The 21,361-nt window shown below is 39.0% G+C and overlaps 1 protein-coding gene across 1 annotated transcript in view; it reads right to left on the bottom strand.

Annotated features, from left to right (window-relative positions):
* Positions 1-21,361, bottom strand: part of PDE4D (phosphodiesterase 4D) — a gene marked incomplete at its 5' end in the record, with an annotated part of 1,452,651 nt that overhangs the window by 1,127,221 nt on the left and 304,069 nt on the right. The window lies entirely within an intron of this gene.

The following is a 21,361-nucleotide window of genomic DNA, read 5'->3' as shown; positions in this document are numbered from 1 at the left end:
TGGCCTCCCGTTTCATCACTAGCAGTGATAAACAGTATAGTGGTTCTTCAGCAAATTTAGTGAGTTCTCTAATCTTTGGGTTCAAAGATGTTGTAAGAAACGGTTGGGAGAAACAGTTTACTGAGTCGAGCAACAGCTATGATTTCTAAGAATATCCCAGAGTAGCTGTCACTTGAATGACATGATAGCCTTATTACCTTACCTCCACTTCCCACGAGACATTAAGAGGGAGATTCTGTTTTTTGTGTTGAAGGAAGAGCAAATACAATAGCTATCAGAGTTGCGTTCATTCTGATATTCAGCTGAATCTGGGCGTGATTGACATATTCACAGGGAATATTTGTATGTGTGCTGAAATGCCTTTTGGGAAAGAAGGCACTCTAAGAGAATGGGGATAAGGCAAATAGGCTTGACCAAAACACAAAAACGCTGACATTGTAGATATAGGCTGAAACGGGGGTGGGGGGGACAGACCAACTCTAACAACAGCATGTATTCCGTCATTTGGATTTACTCTAAGTTTCTCATAAGACTTATGCCTAAGGTTTAGGGAAAAGAGTAACAGTGAGCAAGGTCTGAAGGAGTTTGTTTTACTGAAATGATGGGAAAAATACCAAAGTGCAGGATAGTGTGAATTATACTTTCAAAAATATAAATACATTCAAACAAAGCAACTATGTATACTTTACAAAACACACCAAACACATGCAAGGAGAGCTCCAGGGAACACAACATCTCTCTGGGCCCTCAGCTACAGGGGAAGCTGCTGGTCCCCCACACCAGTGCACAGGGACCTTTTTCACCAGGCTCTCCAGAATCCTGCCGTGGCGCATGCTCAAGGCTCAAAGACTCATTTTGAATCCCTGTCAATCACCCCTCAAGACTTATGAGACTAAAAGGCAGATACTTCTAGGGAGACCAGAGATCCCACAACAGCAAGGAAGAGCTAGAACCAGAGAAATCCAGTTTATCATTGCTAAGAATATCCCAAGTCACAACTTGGGAGACCCTAAGGACACTGAAATACAAAGTCTTCTTCTAGGGTTCATAAAAATGCTTGCCTGAGGTTAAAGAAAAATGCACAAATGAAAAGTGACTTTCTAGGATAAATATGGTTTCTTTGAGTATCAGAAGATTATTTTTCAGGGAGCGGGGGTTGGAAGAAAGAGGGGATCCACAAATGGAAAGTTCTCGACAAGCATACCTCCAGGTCTTTAGCCACATTTCTCAGTGGGTTTTAATGCCATTCGTTTTATAAGTTCTCAGAAAACATGAAATTATATAATCCACCTTGAGTCCATTTAAGAAGTGAACAGAAATAATATAAATAGAACTAAACATTCCATATCTAGGGATAAAATACAATCTAACTAAATGCTAGAGGAAGCTTATACACTGTCAGAGAAAAATACATTCAAAATATTTAATTACTCACTCAGTAATTAATGAGTACTCTTAGGGGCAACCAGGGAGGAGTTAGTTGCCCCTAGTGGGCTAGTAACTCACTGGTTTTAAATTAACAAATCAGTCAAATCAGACGAATCATGGAATTGACCTGGTAAGGTTTGCTGAATTCATCAAGTTTTTAACAAATTTGACTTGATACCACTTAAAGACTTCTCTATAGGAATTTGGGACTTGTGGATTTGGGGGGAGGCAAATGACTGTAACTGAAATTTGACTGTTGTTGGGCTGAGCTTTCTCAGCCTATATACTTGGGAGGCAGTGTGGTCTGGCTACAATAGTATGGACCTTGAAACCAAAGAGGCATAGGATTTGAAACTAAAGAGGTTAGGATTTCAGCTCTCCAAGGGCATTCTGTGTAGTTTTCAGCAAGTTACTTAACCTTACCTTTTTTGAGATCCGCAAAAAGGTGATCATAATAACTCGTGTGTGCTTTGAGTTTAAATGACCTGATGTGTATAAAACAATGTCAAGAAGAATGCTTAGCTCATATTATCACCACCACCATCATCATCAGCCTTCCTTGCTACCTTTTTCTTCTCTTAGTACCAAATGACAAGCACCAACAATCCATTCTTATTTTTCCACTTACAAGTGTTCAACTCCGTCAGATAAGACAGAACTAAGCAAATATACTTTCAAATAAATGGTAATGAATAATGTATCAGTTAAGGTCCCAGGAATAAATAGCCCACTCATATTAGGACATTTAAGGAGGGGTTAGAAAAGAGATTATTAAAGAAGATGACAATGAGGGGGGGCACCTAGATGGCATGGTTGGCTAAGCATCCAGCTCCCGGTTTTGGCTCAGGTCATGATCTCCTGGTCCTGGGACAGAGCCCTGCATGGCATCTGGCTCCACACTGAGTGAGGGGTTTGCTTCTCTTCCTCCCTCTCTCTCCCTCTGACCTTCTCCCTGACTCATACATGCATGCATACGCATGTGCTCTCTCAAATAAATTTTTTTTAAAAAGGAAGATGAGAGCAGGGTAAAGAAATCTACAAAGGATAGTGATAATGGATAAAGGATAGTAATAATGGAGTTTTTATCACCTCCAAAAGGGACACGGGTGGGGCACAGATACCTAGGGGGAGAGTGTCATAGGGTAAGCTGCCTTGAAAAAGGTTATTCCCTGGGACCTGGCTAGTCTCAGTTGACCCAGAAAGGAAAGAGATAAGGAGATGAATGTGCTCTCATCCTCCTCTGATCCTCTGATCTCCTGCTGGGACTCCCCACTGGCCAAATGCAACAGAGCCAGAGGGCAAAGGAAGCTGCTGCTGTCCACCTCACTGAGATGAGACAGAAAGCATCCCAGAGTGGGGTGGGGAAGAGAGCAGAGAGGGAGATGCTCCACACAAATGGGATCTGCAGCCCAGGAAGAGGATGGCACTTTTCTGCTCATTTCATCATAAGAAAAATATCATTTATCTTTCATCTTCCTGATAAAACTATGAGGTAGATATCATTAATGAATTCTTCCCATGGCACAAAAGAGGAAATCAGCTCCAAGCACTGAACTGCCGAGTAAATAGCAAAATCAGGATTCCAACCTGATTTGTCTGACTCCAAAGTCCATGTTTTTGTCTAGGCTGCCATCGTGCTTCGCAGCCAATATCCAGCATGAACCAATGCATTTTAATGATCAACAAATGGTAACCTCTGCAAATACCAAAGCTGTGCCCAAACCAAATAATGTTTGATAAAAGAAAAAAAGGAGATTTACTCTCAGGAAGGCAGTTACTTAGCTCCTACGAATTCCTCCCTCAGCAAAGATAATGCCATGAGGCAGCAGAAACGCTTGCTCCCTCCGGGAGCACTAAACAGAAAACCAGGTGAGAGAACACACACATGCAATTTCATTACTATAGGAGTTCCCACACGAAAGTTAATTAGGGAGAAGGAAGAGTCAGCTCCTGCAGGGAGAACACGTTAAAAATAAAGAGAGAGGAGGTAGGGAAGATAGACGGTGCTGCAACACTCAGAGAAAGAATCTGAGCTCTAGCACCTGTATAAATTTTGTGGCTTCGATGAAAGGATAAGAGCATGAAGACAGGTTCTTTCCTAGAGATTAAGGATTTAGAGAGTGAAAAATGCCCCGAACTGGGCATCAGAAGAAGTTCCACTTACAGCAATATGTCATATACACAACCTGAGTGGTATTAGGAAAATCCATTCTCTTTCTTCCTCCACCAGTGGCTTGCTTCTCTGTGAAGAGGAGATAACATTATCTCCACAATCCACCTCATACGGCTGTCATGGGGATCAATTAGATAGTGTGTCAAACAGTTTTCTGGAATCTACCAAGTTCCCTGCAAACGTAAGTTGCATCTCTTCATTGAAACATCAGATGTGCCAATGCAGAGAGACCCTCTAAATATGACTGAAAAGGTTCTAATTACTTACAAATGTTAGAGAGACGACTGAATATATTTTATGTATTTTAAAGAAATTTTTTGTTCTTTATTCTTTTGTAATTCATATTTTTCTCCTACATTGTAATTAATTTCATGTAGTGACTGCTGAAATTATAAAATCACTCAGATGAATTAATTTAAAAAAAAAACTACACATTTATTAGGCATCATGAACTGGCCAAGTGTTCTGCTAAGCTCTTAGATAACCTCCAAACTTTCTAGATTCAGAGCAGAAGGATGGTGCAGATACCGTTCCCTATGAATGACCAAAGGATAATCAGTTAGTTTGTCTCCTCTTCACCACCTCAGCAAGATCTGTTTTTCTAGGACTATATAAAATACATATCAAAATGAAATCAGGATAGGGTGCCAGGGTGGCTCGTCAAAGCGGCTGCCTTTGGCTCAGGTCATGATCCCAGGGTCCTGGGACTGAGTTCCACATCAGGCCCCCTGCTCAGCAGGGAGTTGACTTCTCCCTCTAGCCCTCCCCGCTGTTCATAATTGATCTCTCTCTCTCTCTCCCTTTCTCTCAAATAAATAAAATCTTTTAAAAAAATGAAACCAGGATAGACAGTCTCCTTCCTGGATTAAATTCTAATCTAAAAAGAAAAATAAGTAGATATGGCACATATTAAAAAAAAAAGTAAGTTTGATGACTGTAAAAGATAACCCCAAAGAAGTACAATAAAAATGACTCAATTTATCAAGGATTGTCCACCAAAATATGTGCAAACAAGAATTGGTGGTGGCAATTCAAGAATTAAATGTTCAAAAAGTTAAGAGAGAAGATGCATATGAGTCAAAAACAGGCTTTTGATGAGGTTTGAGTTAATGCCATATGTTCTTAAATGCCCACTAATTTGCCCCATCCACACATAAGATAGGTAGCATGAACACTTGCCCCAGTGTCCTGTGGCTATGATCTGTGCAGAGACAAAGGAAGAAAAGACCCTGGTACTTCCTCATACTGTTCAAAGTTCTGACTTAAGAGAAAGGAGTCCTTCCTGGTCTAGATCTGAGGGTGACCAGAGAGTTTCCTGCCTATTTATACCCTGCCTCTTTTCTCCAGCATGCCCAATGAAAGCTGTCCCTTATCTGAGCTCTGGCTAGAACCTACACAATTTGAGATCTAGAAAGAGCTCATGGCACACATGAGGAAACTGAGGCACAGGAAGGTAAGCAATTTGCCTGAAATCAGGGGCTATGTGGAACAACACAGAAATAAACCTGAGATCTCCACACTCCCCTGCCCAGACCTCTGTTCAGCTAGGGATGCCGCCTTATGCACTGATTTTCCTAAAAGTCACTCTACAGGATGACTCAGAGGTATCTGTCAGCATGCCCAGCAGAGTTCAACAACTTAGTTCTTGCTGAATTTCGTATAATCTGCTTGTGACACAGGGATGGCCCTTTTTAGTGAGGTTGTAGCTTGTGCTCTGGAGGAGCCCCTGGGCTGCCTCACAGAAGCCAGGGTGATGTGCCTCAACACGAGGGGCCAGGTGACCTGAGACTTAGAAGTTTAAGGTGACTTTACCTCATGGTCTGTCCCCAACACAAACCTTCTGCCCTAATCTGAATGGTCTAATACCTCCAACAACTGTGACATGTTCATTTCCACCTCCTGGCCCTCAATGGACACTCAAGATGTTCTTCTATTGTCCAACTTTTTGAACTTTTCTGTTCTTCAAAGTCCATGAAGTCCTTCTTTCTAAAATGAGAGTTGCCCTGCTACCCCAAGTCACACAGCTTTCGAATTCCTCTGAGTTCCAACAGTAAAGGCTATCTTGTGCCATGATATCAACTACTGCCTTGCGGGTTTTCTCTAACTGCTTTATGGGTTTAATCTCTGCTTCCTCAATTGAGGGTTGAATAAGTCACATTTCACAGCCTTTTTCATACTATGAGTTATACAATTATAAAATACAAATGCCTCGGGTTAAAAGAAATTCATTACCATTCTTTTGCCTGCTCCACAGTGCTCAACAGTGTTGAGCTCCAGCAACCACTCAATAAAATATATTTAAAAAGAGACGTATAAGTCCATTACAAACCATTTTAATTAATAAGTGGTACAAAATTTGAAATAAAATTTGTCCAAGTGTGGAAATATTCAATTTCAATATTTGTCAAAGAAATGAAAATTAAAATCCCAACATTTCCATTTGTCTTGCCTACCAATTAGCAAAATTCAGGGTTTTTTTAAATAAAATACTTGATAATGCTATAACTATGATGAACTATGCAATTCATATATTGCTTATCAGGTTTGAAATGACATAAGTCTTGGGAAAGTAATTTGATACTAAATATCAAAACCAATAACTGTATTATTTTTTATAGTAATTCGGAAAAATAACCTGAAATACAGTAAGAGCTTTACATGCAAACGTGTTTGCAACAATGCTACTTAGAGTGATGAAAATTTAAAAACAGTTTAGGGATGCTCAGGTAGCTCAGTTGGTTAAACATGTTACTTCAGTTCAAGCCATGATCTTGGGGTCCTGGGACTGAGCTCCACATTGTTTTGGGCTCCTTGCTCAGCAGAGAACCTCTTCTCCTTTTCCTTTTACCCCGCCCCAGCTTGTGCTCTCTCTCTCTCTCTCTCTCTCAAAGAAATAAAATCTTTTTAAAAAATAAATAAATAAAAATAATTTAGATGTCCAATAGTAATGGAAGAGCTAAATAAAATATGAGAAATCTCATGATGTACTATACAATTAAAAACATACACTGTATAAGACATTTTAATTACATGGGAAGATATTTCTGCTGGAGCGTTAAATGACAAAAGCAGGATTAAAGATGTAGGTACAGCATATTCCTATAAAAAGTTATGCACAGAGAAAAGACTAGAAAGAAATATAGGCAACTATTAGTAGCTACATGTAGGTTTTAATATTGCAGATATTTCTATTCTTCTTTCTATATTTTTCAGCTTCTTAAATTTTCAACATTTGGGAAAAATAAACAATTGGAAGTCAAATTAAAAGAAAGTAACTGAATGAATTTGGAACTCATTAATCCTCTTTTCCTACTTCAGAGCATCCTTTAAATGGTAAACTTTTGTTGGTGTGATTGTTCTAGGTTAGTGGATTTTACATCCATTTATTTGAGTATTTGTTTTTATATGCCCAACTATACTATTTCATACAAAGTGTTAGACTTTGTCTTTTGGGAATCTATGGACGGGGAAAAGACTTACTTGGAAAGGGATGGCCAACTTTAAGTTCTCGCTCACTGACCCTATTTCTCCATTTGGATGTCTGTTGACCTCCCTTTTTCTTTTGATCCCAGTAATAGTGACAATCACACACACACACACACACACACACACACACACACACACACACACATCTTCAGTCTCTGCTTCATCCAGAGAATCAGTTACCGAGATTCCCCTATGTTAGTTTCCAGTAATGGAAAACACATCAATCTCAGACAAATGTAGATTATGAATCCACAAGAGACATGGGTTTTGTCAGACCAAGAAGAGCTCAATCCACAAAATACTTTCATTTGCATTAAAAGTTAGGAAATGAGCATGGATGAGGAACTGTTTGTCACAATTTGCAATAAAAATGTTCATAAAATAATAAATTAACTGTTAAACTCTTTACCTCAGTTTAGCTTCAACAATCTTTGTACCTTTTGAATGGTTTACAGCCTCTTCTTAGTATCTTGCTGAACATTCTATCAAACATTGCACCTCAGCTTCCTGTCTCGCCCCATCTCACTTTCACTTACCTCCTTAAGAGGATGAAGCATTTCTTCTGTAGAGTTGTATCTTCTACCCACTCTATATCTTCCTTCCCTCTTTCTTCTCTAACTGGCCCTCTTTCCTCAAACTCTAAATAATATCTTCAATCTCTCTTCTGGTTAAAACATCCTCCTTATTCCTTCATTCTCTTCCCTCCAGAGGTTATTCTTTCTCTCTATAATCAAATGATTTGAACAAAATTTCTATTAAACTCAGTTTCTCAACCCCTTTATTCCGACATCCACCCTTCATACCACCATAACCTAGTTTTATTCCTCTTACACTTCAATTTCTTTCTCTAACATTTCTAGACCACCATAGTGCCAGATATAACAAGCACTTTCCAAATTCTCTGACTAGAATTCCCTACTATAACATCATCCTCATTCCTTCTAGAAACTCTCTCCTCCCTTGTCTTCTGTGATATTGCTCTCTGCCGGCTCTGATGGCTTGACCTCTCTCTACCTCACAGAGTCTTCTTTTGTCCATCCCTTAACCATGGATGATACTACTGTTCTTAGTCTTTATCAATGCTTCCCAAACATGAGTGTATATCAAAATTAGTCAGGGAATTCCATATAGCACAAACTGTTGACCCTCCACTAAATGAATCAGAACCTCCAGGATATGAAGGAATCTGCTTTTGACAAATTGTCCATATGATACTCATGAAGCTTTCAGAGTATATGATGGCTGACTGGCACTTGGGAATCTCTGGTCTACATTACATGCCCAAGCAATCTATTAGTTTTTATTGTTTAGCCATATGTATGCTAATATATGCATGTTAATCATATTCATACACACACACACACACACACACACACATATATACACACACACATATGATACCCTCACTTCTCCTGAGCTTCAAATTTGTACCTTTCAATGACATCACTTGGAAGACCCAAAAGCATCTCTAATACAACGTGTCCATATATGAACTCAACCTTCTTTCTTTTTTCACTCCCAAATAGGTTCTTCCTCTTATCCTCTCTCTCTCACTTAATGGCACCACCATCCACTCAGGCAATCAAGCCAAACTCTTGAACACTTCCCACTCGCTGATCACAAATATTCAATCCATGATCATGCTCTGCTAGAGTATCTGGCCAACATCCCTCAGCTCTATCCTTTCCTTGTAACTCTAAGACCACTACTCCCTTTCAAATTTTTATCCACACCATTTCTGTAGGTGCCTGCTAAGAGGTCTCATCATCAGCACTGCCTACTTGCCCCTCCACACAACACATTTCACACACTTGTTATATTGAACCATTTGCAGCTCCCCAACATACTCTGTGTTGTTTCCCACCTCCATGTCCTTGTTGTTGATTTTCCCCCCTCCCTCTTCCCCATATCTACTTTCTTCCTTACCTGGCTACTCCTGTTTCAAGGCTCAGCTGAAGTGTCAAGTTCTCTTTGATGAGCTTCCTGATTCCCCAACATCCCCAGCCTCACCCCCAGTGCCAACCTGAACCAATGCAGCTGATTTCCACTTCCATTAAGGCCGCATGGATGCCCTCAACAGTGTATTTGTCAAATTATACCAAAATGATCCATCTCACTGCCACTGCTACCCAGGACTCTAAGACTCTTGAAGGTAGAAAACATTTCATGTTTGTATAGGCAATCACAACTTCACATATGCTTAATAAATTTTTAGTGAACTGTGCCAAATTGAACTGCTTCCCTTGGCTAGAATTACAAGAAGGAGTGCACATTTTGTCTTTAGACGAAGAAGAATCAAGTATTTTCCTTTGTAGTTTATACCCATACAAAACCATCCTCCTATTCCCTTCTCCTATTCCACAATGATAACAGTAGTCCCTCTTACTCATTTACCAGGCATTTACTAGGCACTTGAGGCATGCAATGAGCTGTGCCAGGGTCCAGGGATGTAAAGATAAACATGATAAAATCTCTCTCCACCAGGAGCTCAGGAACAGTTGGGGAGAGAGACGAACTGTACAATGCACTAAGAGCTCTGACGGAGGCTCAGAATAGCTGGTGAGGGACCCAGAAGAGGGAGAAAGTGATTCATACACCTAATGGCTTCAAAGCCAGTTCTGAGTTATTCCGCTCTTGTGAACACTTTGCTTTAAGTTATTCAACTGCCATTTCGTATACTGATGTTTTTCCCCAAGTAGAAGGAGAGCAACATGAAAGGAGAGACTGGCAGTTCCTTTCATCTCTTGCACATCTGGTCAGATATCTGTCCCTGCAGAGAGATGGCTGGAGAATTCCACACCCAGAAAATGTTCTGTAAAGGCCTGTCGAACGAATAATGTGCAGGTGATAACCCTTACATAAGAGAACACCAGCCACTTTTGATTGCAGTACAAATTTATTATAAAATACTCGACATTTTGGAAGATAAAAGTCCATGTGGCTCCCAACGTAGCCCAATTCTTCACTTCCAAGGGTATGGAAATGCCAAAACACCCACTGTTTGAACACTCACCTTGACCAGTATTACAAAACAGTCCAGCTGAGTCGTTCAACAGCAAATAAATTACATTTCTTTTTGGATTCCATGCTTTGTGGCCTTTCCCCCCAACCTGAAATAATTGCAGCTCTCCAAAACACAACTCTTCACCCTAAATAAAAGGCTAGAGACTTTCCAATTCATCTCTCATAAACGGAGAATCTGTTTCTTGAGCATACCTTGCTCTGGTTTTAGCTTCCTGCTGCAGTGAGGAAAGTTACAATAGAAGCTTCTTTTCAACAACTTTCCTAACCATATCCCTCCCACTCCCTCATTATGGTGCCCTTCCAGGCCTGGATGGTGGGAGGTGACTAGAGTAGTTTTGTTGTGTGAATCATAGGACAGCAGGGTGGGTGGTCTGCTGGCCTGGGGCCAAGATGGAAGGAACCTCTGGCTTGTGTCATCCACAGCTAAGTTATAACAGATCCATTGAGAGCCTCAGGACAAAACCCCCTGTGTCATCATGAGGGAAAACAAAATGATGGCAAGACAATCCAACCTCTGGCTTAAGCAGTCACTATCTATGAAGGAAGGCGGAGTTCACTTTAGTGATGAGGCTTTTTTTCTTTTTCAATACTTTTGTGTCCCACATCAGACAAAAGTAAAAGCCTACCATATGAGGACTTCTAAATTTGAGAAGTGTTTAAATGGCATTGTCATGAAAGGCTGTGGGCTGTATGCACAGACTGGAGTCTACAAGTCATGCATTACCAAATCCCAGTCGGTACACTCCATCAAGGGATGAGCTCAGTTGTAAAAGATGAACTATTCTATCTCACTAGTTAAAACAAGAAAAACGCAATATGGATGATGGATCAGTTGATGATCGATAGATAAATAGACAGACAGGTAAAGAAAGAGAGAGAGGGGGAGCTGGGGAGAGGAAGTGAAGGAGAGAAAGGGAGAAGTCTCCAAGTCAAAGATCTTGGATTCTATTATGCACAGCTTTCTCAATCTAAGCTGTAGAAACAAAACCATCATCTCTAACGAAAGTCTGATCTTTTCAGAACTTCCTTTTAAAACAAACCCACCTCTTTGTTCTTTAGTTAGTTGCTTCCATTTATCAATTAGCAATGAATCCTGCTTCTTATTTTCCTGCAAATTCTACATTTGTGACTAGCTCCCTTGAGAAACCTTACAACTGACTTATTTTAATAAGTCCCTATTGACCTAATAATACTATTATTTTAGATTACATGGTATAAATGAGAATTTAAAGAAAATAAACCAGTTAAAGATAAAAAAGAGACTGGGGCAGTTGGTAGAGCCTCATGTAGAGCTTACTTAAGGCAGGTGATGAAAGTTTTTCTAATGAGGCTTCACCAGAACAACTTTTATCCTGAAAACAAGTAATTCAGTACCCTCAGGCTATCATTTCTCCCTGATTAACAATTGCTACCCAAGGAGTCATACCCTGCAGATTATATGACTAGAAGAAAAACAAGGCAGAAAATGAAAGTTCAATGTTAATTGAAAGAAACATAAACAAGGAAATTAACACAACAAAGAAGCCAGAGACAAGAAATAAAACTCAAACTTCTCAGTGCTCCCCCTCTTAGGAAGGGACAACCCATTAGCATCCTTCAAGGGGATGAGCCCACTGTGGAAGCATCATTAACACACACGGGGAAAACGTCATGCCCTTCAGTTTTAGCTGGAGCCAAGGAGCAAATTTTTAATCAAAGGTAAAATGCTGTTGTCTTTTTATGTTAAAATTAAAACAACAGCAGAAGAGAAGCTGGTCAAAGAATCTGAATCTTCTTTTCTGTTCAAGAGTCTTACTACTTTACTATTTCATGATGGGTGTTAAAAGTAACAAACAACAAAGTCAAGACGTATTAAAGCATAAATTATAATACCCTTCTGCCCTGGGACAGTCATTTTTGACATACCTCTCTTTCTTATTCAGTGGACATATGGGAAACAGAATCAAGTCAACCCTCAGGAGAGTACCCTTTGTTTTTCAAACGGTTTTCCTCCTTATGAAGAGATCTTTAGTTCACTCCATTCCAAAAGAAAGGATTTTAAGATATCACCTGAAGAAGAAGAATTTATACTATAAAAGCTTATTCAGAGAAGAAAAGGAAAAGAACAAAATGAACTAGTGGAATATTAGGAGTTTTGGAATTTCCTAATTTTGTGACCTTGAGGGAAGTAATGCAACCCTTGTGAATGTCCAGTTCCTAGTCAATATCCAGGTAACTACTGAAACCAATACTTCAAGGCCATGGTGTAGACTAAATGATGGACTGATGGTTAGAACATACTAAGCAGCATGCCTACATGAAAAAAGGTATTCCGTAAACATTAACTTCATTTCACTTTGTTCACCCTTTACTGAGTAAGCAAGTATTGGTTTTTTGGGGAGCTCGGATTTTACTAATGTTGCAAAAGTGTTTCATTAAAAATGGACTTTCTCTAGGATTATTATTCTACAGTCACAATGACAAAGAATGAGGACCCTGTCCTAATTCTCAGGAGGCTCAAATGTCGTGCAATATATAATCTTTTGTTTCTGTGTCTGAGCCTAAGTCCTTCCACGGCCTTTCCTAAGGTCAAATGAATGTTTCAAATCTTATTTCAGAGGTCTGAAATCCTTTTCACTCTGATACTTCCTTCCTCAAGTACTCAGTGAATGAGCTTTAAAATGAACTCCATCACTCTTCCAGCAAGAAATTAATTGTAAAACCCACTCTCAGCTGCTAGCATTCCGCAGCTTTCAAGTTTCTCAGCGAATGTGAAAGCCCCTGAGTGTACAGAAAGGACAAGCAGAGGACCCTGACGCACAGAAGAAAACTCACCTCTGATTAGCATGATCCCCATGATTACCCAATAACTGTTCAGAGCCTGGTTGCTCTAATTGGAGCCTGTGCTGAATCACTGCCATTCATGAAGTACCCATCTGGCACCTGAAATTAGATTTTGTTCCCTCTTCATTTAGTGGTGATGAGTGATGGAGGTACATAACAGCAAAACCCGTTAAAGATTACTCTGCTAATAGATGAACTTCTTAGTGAAAATGGAAAAATGGCATTTCTTTTCTAAAGATCTGGCTATCTTTTATCACCCAATGGTTTATTAGCTCCATTTTTCAAAAGTACAATCATACTGGGGATGATTGGAATGCTGGAGTTTTATCGTTAAAAATCTCTCTAATTCACTGAAGAAGTAATATAAGGTAAAGTGTATAAGTTGCAAAATAAAACCAGATTTAATGTCTAAAGTGTAAGTAGTCAAGGGCAAGAAATTTGGAGTAAAAAGGGTATTTAAGTTTCCAGGTCATCTAAAACCTTGCCATCTGGAAATGATGTCATGCCATACCATATGGTGCCATCTCAGAGACACTGCTATTGATCATTCTATTCCCAACTATTACTAGGGAAATAGACCCTTCAGCCAACTACAATAGCTAGAATTCTTCATCTTTTTTGTGGGACACCAGTTTTATCACTTATACTTAGCATAAACCACTCCGTTACAATATTTCAGAACCTTAAAATCTTAATATTATTAATTAAAATACTAATTATAATTTATCCTTGGCTATTCAGCTTTTAAGGACCAAGACTATCCTGGCTGTGTTACTAATTATATGACTTTGAGCTATTTGCCTAACCTCTCTTTCTATCTGAGTCTCTTCACCTGTAAACTAGAACTACAATATCCTGCTTTATGCTATTGTTGGAAAGGATACAAATTTCCTAGAGATAAAGCACTAGAAACCATGGTAACACAAAGGAAGCACTCATCAAATGTGAAGTGTCATCATCCTAGTTCTTTCTTACTCTTGAGAAATTATAATCCGTTTACACTGAATGCACAGTAAGCGTATAATGGAGACCACTGTTTTGACAATACCAATCCAACGTATTTTCTATTCACTCTACATCAGGTTGCTCTGAGACAGCCCCCCTTCCCCTGAATTAGTTAAATCAATTACTTTAGTCTGGTGAGGAAGCAGAGAAATTATTAAAACCCCGGCTATGCTGAGGGAAAAACGAACCCATTCTACACTCCAGAAGGGACACACCCCTACCACTGAATTTCTTCCTATCCACGTAGGGCAGAAATACTGTTTTAGGTGGAACGGGAGTCCAGGATACCACCCAAAAGGCTCCTTCAGGGGCTGAGTGACACTGAAGGTAACTTAGAACTCCCATATGCCCCTAGTGGAAAAGAGGGATGGCTGACAGTTGCTGCCTGCAGAGCTGGACAGTGACGGTTTGGAAAAGGTGCAGCGATAGTACCGCTAAGAGCTGTCAGGTGGATTTCCCTCACTGGGGATGAGTTAAGACTTGCAGCCAGACCTGAGGAGAACCACAGTCCCAGCAAGGGTTGGGGGCCTGCCCGTGGGCAAAGAGAGCTGAGTTCCCTAAAAGTCATTCTTGTTCTTTGCTATGGGAAGAGGACAGTGAAAGAGTCCTAAACCAGTTTTAGGCACTTCAAAAATGAAGGCCAGAGGGACCTAGAGCCCATCCATGCACAGATGAGTGATATAAAAATACTCAACTGGAAAACAGCCTGTGAACCAAAGTCACCTTTCCCCAATGCTATGAGGACACTAATAAGTCTATTACTATAATTACAAACATGCAGCAGGCATTCACTATGTGCCAGGCAATGTTCGAATCACTTAAAATAAATGAACTAATTCAATTCCCACAAAATTCTGTAAAATAGCTACTATTTCAATGTCCAATTTGTAGATGGAAAAAAAGGAGACACAAAAAAAGATTATATAAACAGTTCAAGATGAAATGGTTAGTAAACTGTGAACCCAGGAAACAGAAGTTTCCTCCTGTACTTAAAAGCCATTCTGGGTTGTTAGGGAAGTGGTAAGAACTAAAGGAAAAGGAGAAAGACAACCTTGATCTAGAGCTAAACTTTGAATTCCCTGAATACTTGCACAACAGAAACCATATTTAATCCCCAAAAGAACTAAAATTAAGGGTTGTTTTTTTTTTTCACTCTCATCAGTGGGAAAAATACTCCTAGACCTAGAAGATTGATTATAGGAAACAGACCTCAGTGTTTCTATAACTAAACTATAGTGAGTAAATTCTGACCTGATTATAGATGCTAGCCAATGTCAGTGCACCAAACTTCCAATATAACATAGAAATTTCACCCCACGTATTTCATTCTTCTTGCTCCCAAATTCACTTTGAAGCTACCAAAGAAGTGTAGCAATAGGAAAATCAAGGAAGAATGCCATTAAGTCAGGGAATTTCCTGTAAAACAGCCCACAGGAGCCAGAATGCCCATGAGTCTATAGAGTCTGTAACATGAGAAGAACCTAATAAGAAATCTATTGATAAAATTCATCATATCAATAGATCACAGAAGACTCCTCTCTAAAAATGTCTAAAAAAACATGTGGAAAAACCCCAACACAGAGTTCTGATTCTTATGCTTTAATGAAACAAGAATATAAGACATATCATCCTTAAATAGCCAATGTCTTGTTTAGGGATGAAAGATTGGAGACATGCCCTTTAATGTCAGGAGCAGAAGAAGGACACACACAATTACCACCCATAGTTAACAATGTGTTTTAAACTATTAGGTAATAAATATTTAAAAAGTCATATATATTGAAAAAGAGGAGGCAAATCTGTAATTATGTTAAAGAAGTTAAAAATTAAAAATAAAAATTTAGTAAAGTGATCGATTACAAATCAATATTTCCTAGATATAACAATTGGGAAGGTAATAGATATGGAAAAAAACCTCAAAAACAACCCACATGAAGATTTTTGGGGTTTTGTTCACTTGTTTGTTTATAAAGGTAGATGAGATATATGGGGGGAAAAAAATAAAAAACCTACCATTTTACCAGACAACCGAAAAGGAGATATGAAAAGAAATGACATGTCTCTGAGGAGGAAAGCAAGCTTGGTTCCAATTACATACAGTTCTAACCTAAATTACTTTCTTATTTATTTCCATTTAGATTTTGTGTTAGAGAAACCTTTACAAATACACAAAGACAGGGAAAATAGTGAATTTCATGCACACACCACACAGCAAAAAAGTATCAGTATTTTTCCCATACTGCTTTATCTACCCTTAATGTACACTTCTCCCATATCTCCCTGCTTGCATAATTTAAGACATCATAGAAATAAACATGCATGTTTAACTAGAAAATTTCTGAAAAACGGTAAAATTGAAGGAAGAATTTCTATGATAATTAAAGTAACTTATCCTGGCATCAGAGTAGGAGAAAAACCAGTGGAATTGAATAAAAACACCAAAGAGAAACAACTATAATAAGAATTGTAAGTGTTTAGAGCATGGGTTAATAAGTCATTAGATGGAGACAACTTGATATTAGCTTGGAGACAAAACCTCATACTTTATAGTATACCTAATACATACATATGATACCTCATATCATACCACAATACCATATGAATTCAAGGTACAATTTTGAAAAATAAAGCCATGGAAATACTAGAATAAAATATTTGCACATGTCTTATTTCTTTAAGGGTAAGGAAGGTCTTTCTAAGCACTATACATGCCAGACTCTTTGCTAAATGCATAAACTAGAACATAATGTTTGAGCTGTTTTAAAAATGAAAAATAAGTATCAAAATATTTAAAAATATATATTACAAACTAGGAAAAGATCACACATATTTTATGGAGTTACACCATGGAGAAGTCTTACAAATCAGTAAGAAGAATAAATATGTCCCAGTAGAAAAGCAAATGCACAAAAGGTAAACTAAAATTTGAAATTAATATATGGAAAAATCAGCCTCACTAAACAAGCAACAAGAAGATGCCCTCCTTTGTCCATCAGATGGTACATTAAAATTAAAAAATCATACCAAGTGTCAGAACACTCATTTACCACCAGTGGGAATATAATCAGTACAATATTTCTAGACAGGTATTTGGCAAATATATCAAAAGCCTGATAAACATGCATACCCTTTGAATCAGCATGAAAAAGAGATCCACAGATGAACATTTGAAGATAATACTCAAAGCATTGTTCCTAATAGGAAAAAATGTGAACAAAGTAAATACTTAACAATAGAGGAGTATCTATAAAATTAATTAATTAATTAAAAAATTAAAAAAAATAAATTAAAAAAAAAACAGGTCATGATCTCAGGGTCCTGGGATTGAGCCCCACATCAAGCTCTCTGCTCAGCAGGGAGTCTGCTTTCCCCACCACTCCAGTCTCCCTGCCTGCCTCTCTGCCTACTTGTGATCTCTCTCTGTCAAATAAATAAATAAAATCTTAAAAAAAAAAACAATAGAGGAGTGTCTAAATTAAAATTGCTAGAAATATCTAATAGAATATTATGAGGCTATCAGAAATAATGATGTAGATGATAAAACTGTTTAGTGAAAAGCACAGGTTACCAAACTGCATTTACGGTATGATCCCATTTCTATGCATATACATACACAGAAAATAATCTCAAAGAATATACATAAAAATATAACAGTGTTTAGCTCTAGAATTACGGGAGGATTTTCTCCTTTTATTCCTCTGGCAAATGTAATTCAATCTCTCTACAGTGAACTTGTGCTATTCGTATTATAAAATTAAGTAATAAAAAAGTATGTATAGTTACAGCTTTCAAGATAGTTTAAAGCTAAAGGACAAAGTTGTAGCCAGAAAAAGTGATAACAGAATTCCTCAGTCATGATTGGGTTGATGCTTCTAATGAGAAAGATGATGGAGACTGTCCATGACTTCCCTGGAGACTGTGTATTTCAGATTGTTAACTTGTATGCCCTAGCTGCTATGAAACATGAAGCAGGCTTTGAAATTCAAGTGTCACTTTGAAAATCAAGTATCATATAGAAGTTCAAACCTGCAGTCATTACAGTTAGTTCTCCTGAAGATTAACAAAGGTAGTGAAAGCAAGGAATCTTAAAAATAGTAGGTGACTGACATGTTTATAAAAATGAACAATTTTTTTAACTTGCTAATTACGATTCCTGAAGTAAGCATTAGTTGACATGCTCCAGACATGAAGTTTCATTGACTTACCTGTATACAAGATTTTGCATGTGCCAAGACATTTTTCTATAAATTAGAGCAACCATGTTGTTTAACCTGAACAGGCAGGAAGACCTCAGTTGCACATGCCCACTCTCACAGCCTGCGAGATCCCTGATGATCCCAAGCCTGACCCAGGCCTGTGCCCAGCAACAATCTGATTCCCAATCAAGAGGAATGTATAGAGCTCTATTTTTTTTAAACATTTTATTTATTTATTTGACAGAGAGAGACACAGTGAGAGAGGGAACACAAGCAGGGGAGCAGCAGAGGAAGAAGGAGAAGCAGGCTTCCTGCACAGCAGGGAGCCTGATGTGGGGCTCGATCCCAGGACCCCAGGATCATGACCTGAGCCAAAGGCAGACGCTTAATGACTGAGTCACCCAGGTGCCCCTAGAGCTCTATGTTAATGCACACTGAGAGAAGAGAAAGAAAACAAGACATTGGCTGAGTGGCAGCTTCTTGCCAGATACTATGTTATTAGCTTATACCTGTTATTCTAGTTAGTTCTTCAAAATCTGTGCAGTGGATGGCATTTCCCCATTTCCGATGGGGGCGAGGGGGATGATAAAACCAAGACTAAGAAAAATGAATCGATTTTCCCCAAGTGTCACCAGTAACAAGTAGTAAAAGAGAGATTCAAAACCCTATCTCTCTGGCTCAAAGCTCTATGCCCTATCCTGAACCAATCTGATTCTGCCACTCAGAGATAAATGGAGTGCGATGGCTTCGAGGTCAAGCCACAGACTCCTAAGCCAGAATGCCTGGGTTGGAATCCCAACTGGGCCACTTGTGAGACGTGTGGCCCTGCACATGCTTCTCCACCTGTAACTCAGTTTCCTCCCCTGTAAAATGGGAGTGATAGTAGTACCCATCTCATAAGTTGTAAGAATGAATAAGAGTTAAGAAGTATAAAAGATTAAGGACTTTTCCTGACATATAGGAAGCATTGGTGTGGGGTCACTTGGTGGTGGTATGGTCACTTTGCCCTTCATTTTTGACAAGTGGTCTTCCTCTTATTCCTCACCAACCTTTCCTCCCAGCTTTCTCCCTGACAGCTCCTTAAAGACAGCAACTCAGATCCCCAACTCAGCGTACGGGCCCCTGCTGGATGCCAGGCCCTTCTGAGGTCAGCTGCATGAAGGCTTCCAGGAGAGCTCAGTCTGCACACACTTGGGCTCCACCTCACTGTGCTCTGCCAGTCTACGGAGAGCCACCTGGGAGCCTCTGCATATCCTTGGCTGTGCCACCTACCATCCGTCACCCCTTTTGGAGTACACTGCTCTGCTTGCAAACCAGCACAACGTCCTCCTGTCTCTCTACCTGTGGCACCTGCCCTTCTTGGAACAGATCCTGTTTCCAGATTCCAGCAGCACACGATTCAAAAATGCACCCAGTGTGACCCACAACTGTCCACTAAGCTTAAGCTCGCAATCAGAGAGAGACAACAGAGGAGGCTTCTCAAGCTAGAGAATGTGCACTCCTTCCAATCTCCAGAGAACCCTGAAAAGATCGTGCAAGGTAGGAACTAGGAATATACTTCATTTTAAAAAGTGGACAAATGGCACAACATTTCATTCATGCCAGTAACTGAGGTACGTCCATACACAGTACCATTCTATACTGAAAAATTATACCTGAGTGTATGAGACAATGCTTCCTCTACACCTGGACACTCTCAGCTTCTTCTCTTTCTGCCAAAACACATTCCCTGGTATGGTGCACTACTGTTACCTGTTATCTTGCCCAAAAGAAGGATTTGCAGTCTAACACCTGATCTGAAATCACCTGCAGATCTCTCATCACTTTGGACACCTCTCCTCTTATGTTAATAAGTGGTTAATGCTACCTCACAAGTTCAAATGCATCCCAACTGCCTTTAACACTATAGGCATGTACAGCAAGGAAACAGCCATGTGTTTATGGTAACATAAGGCCATGTGGAAAAAGAAAATACTGATGCTTCAAAGGACATATTTCCCACCCTTCGCTAGTACCTTAGAAATAGAACAATGACTTCTTTGGCCTTACCATTTATCCAAAATTTCTTGTGCTTTGTTCTGAAATTTCTAAGTATTAGCATTTTAATTTTGCTTTCTGAAGATGAAGGTGTTATATCTACAGTATGCCTTTTACCCGAAGTTCTCAAAATTACTTTATACATACATTCACAACATGGAAGCTGTTATTTAAATTTCAGATATCATGAAAGGGAAGCAAACTCTAACAGCAACTTTTCAAAAATGTATCTGTATACAAGATGCATAAAGCTGATATTGAATTGGGATTGGAAGAAAGCAATGTTCGATAAACCAGATTTTACTTTCTCTCCCAAAATGCTGTTATCGTTTCCAGCAGGACTCAATAAATATGAAAAGCCAAATATTTGCTGAGCATCTCCCAAAGATGTAAAATCTACCCTAGGAAGGTTTGAAGGGAGGGGGAACAAAGTGTAAGGTATAAATCTCTTTAAATACTATCTTGTTCAGAGAACCAGGCTGACACTAGAAACAATTACAAAATACTACAGTCTATAATTAGAGCTTAATGCATTGTGTGGGACAGCTAATAAGTTCAAAAGTAATTAAGAAAAGAAAAATGAGAGAAATTGTTGTAGGCTAGGATCATGAAAAACAAAGTATACAGTTTTCAAGTAGACCTTCAAAAGTGTTAAGTGTATGGATGAGCATTAAAGAAAGGGAATGGCATTCATGCCCAAAAGGAATAGCATAGGGGTAACGGACATGCAGTCACTGAATATGGGACAGAAACTAGTAAACAGGTATATAATGGGTAAAGGGTGGCAGGTAAGAAGAAAATCTTCTCTATCAGAACAGAGTGTATGTTACAGAGTAGAGGGAAATAGCCTGGGGTCATTAAGTGGAAAGGAGATTATGTGGGACAATTGAGCGCCATTTGGGCCTGATCCAACAGGAAACAAATGCAGATTCTTAGAAGGTGAATGATACAGCAGGGTGCTCCTTTAAGATGTATATTCAGCCAAAAGAAGTTAAATTAATGGGAACTCATCTAATTCATTGGTTTGTTTTCTCACGGAAATCCTATGTGGTAGCATAAATTGTAAAGATCAGGTCTTCTCTCTTATTATTTCAGAAAACTTGGGTGATCAGAGACGTTCAGAATCTCACTCCAAATAGGAACAGAAACATATTTCTTACATTGTTCTTATAAGAATTAAATCAGGTTA

Source organism: Martes martes (assembly GCF_963455335.1).
Source record: "Martes martes genome assembly, chromosome: 5".
Taxonomy (NCBI): Eukaryota; Metazoa; Chordata; class Mammalia; order Carnivora; family Mustelidae; genus Martes; species Martes martes.
This window is presented reverse-complemented; position numbering and strand designations above follow the sequence as displayed.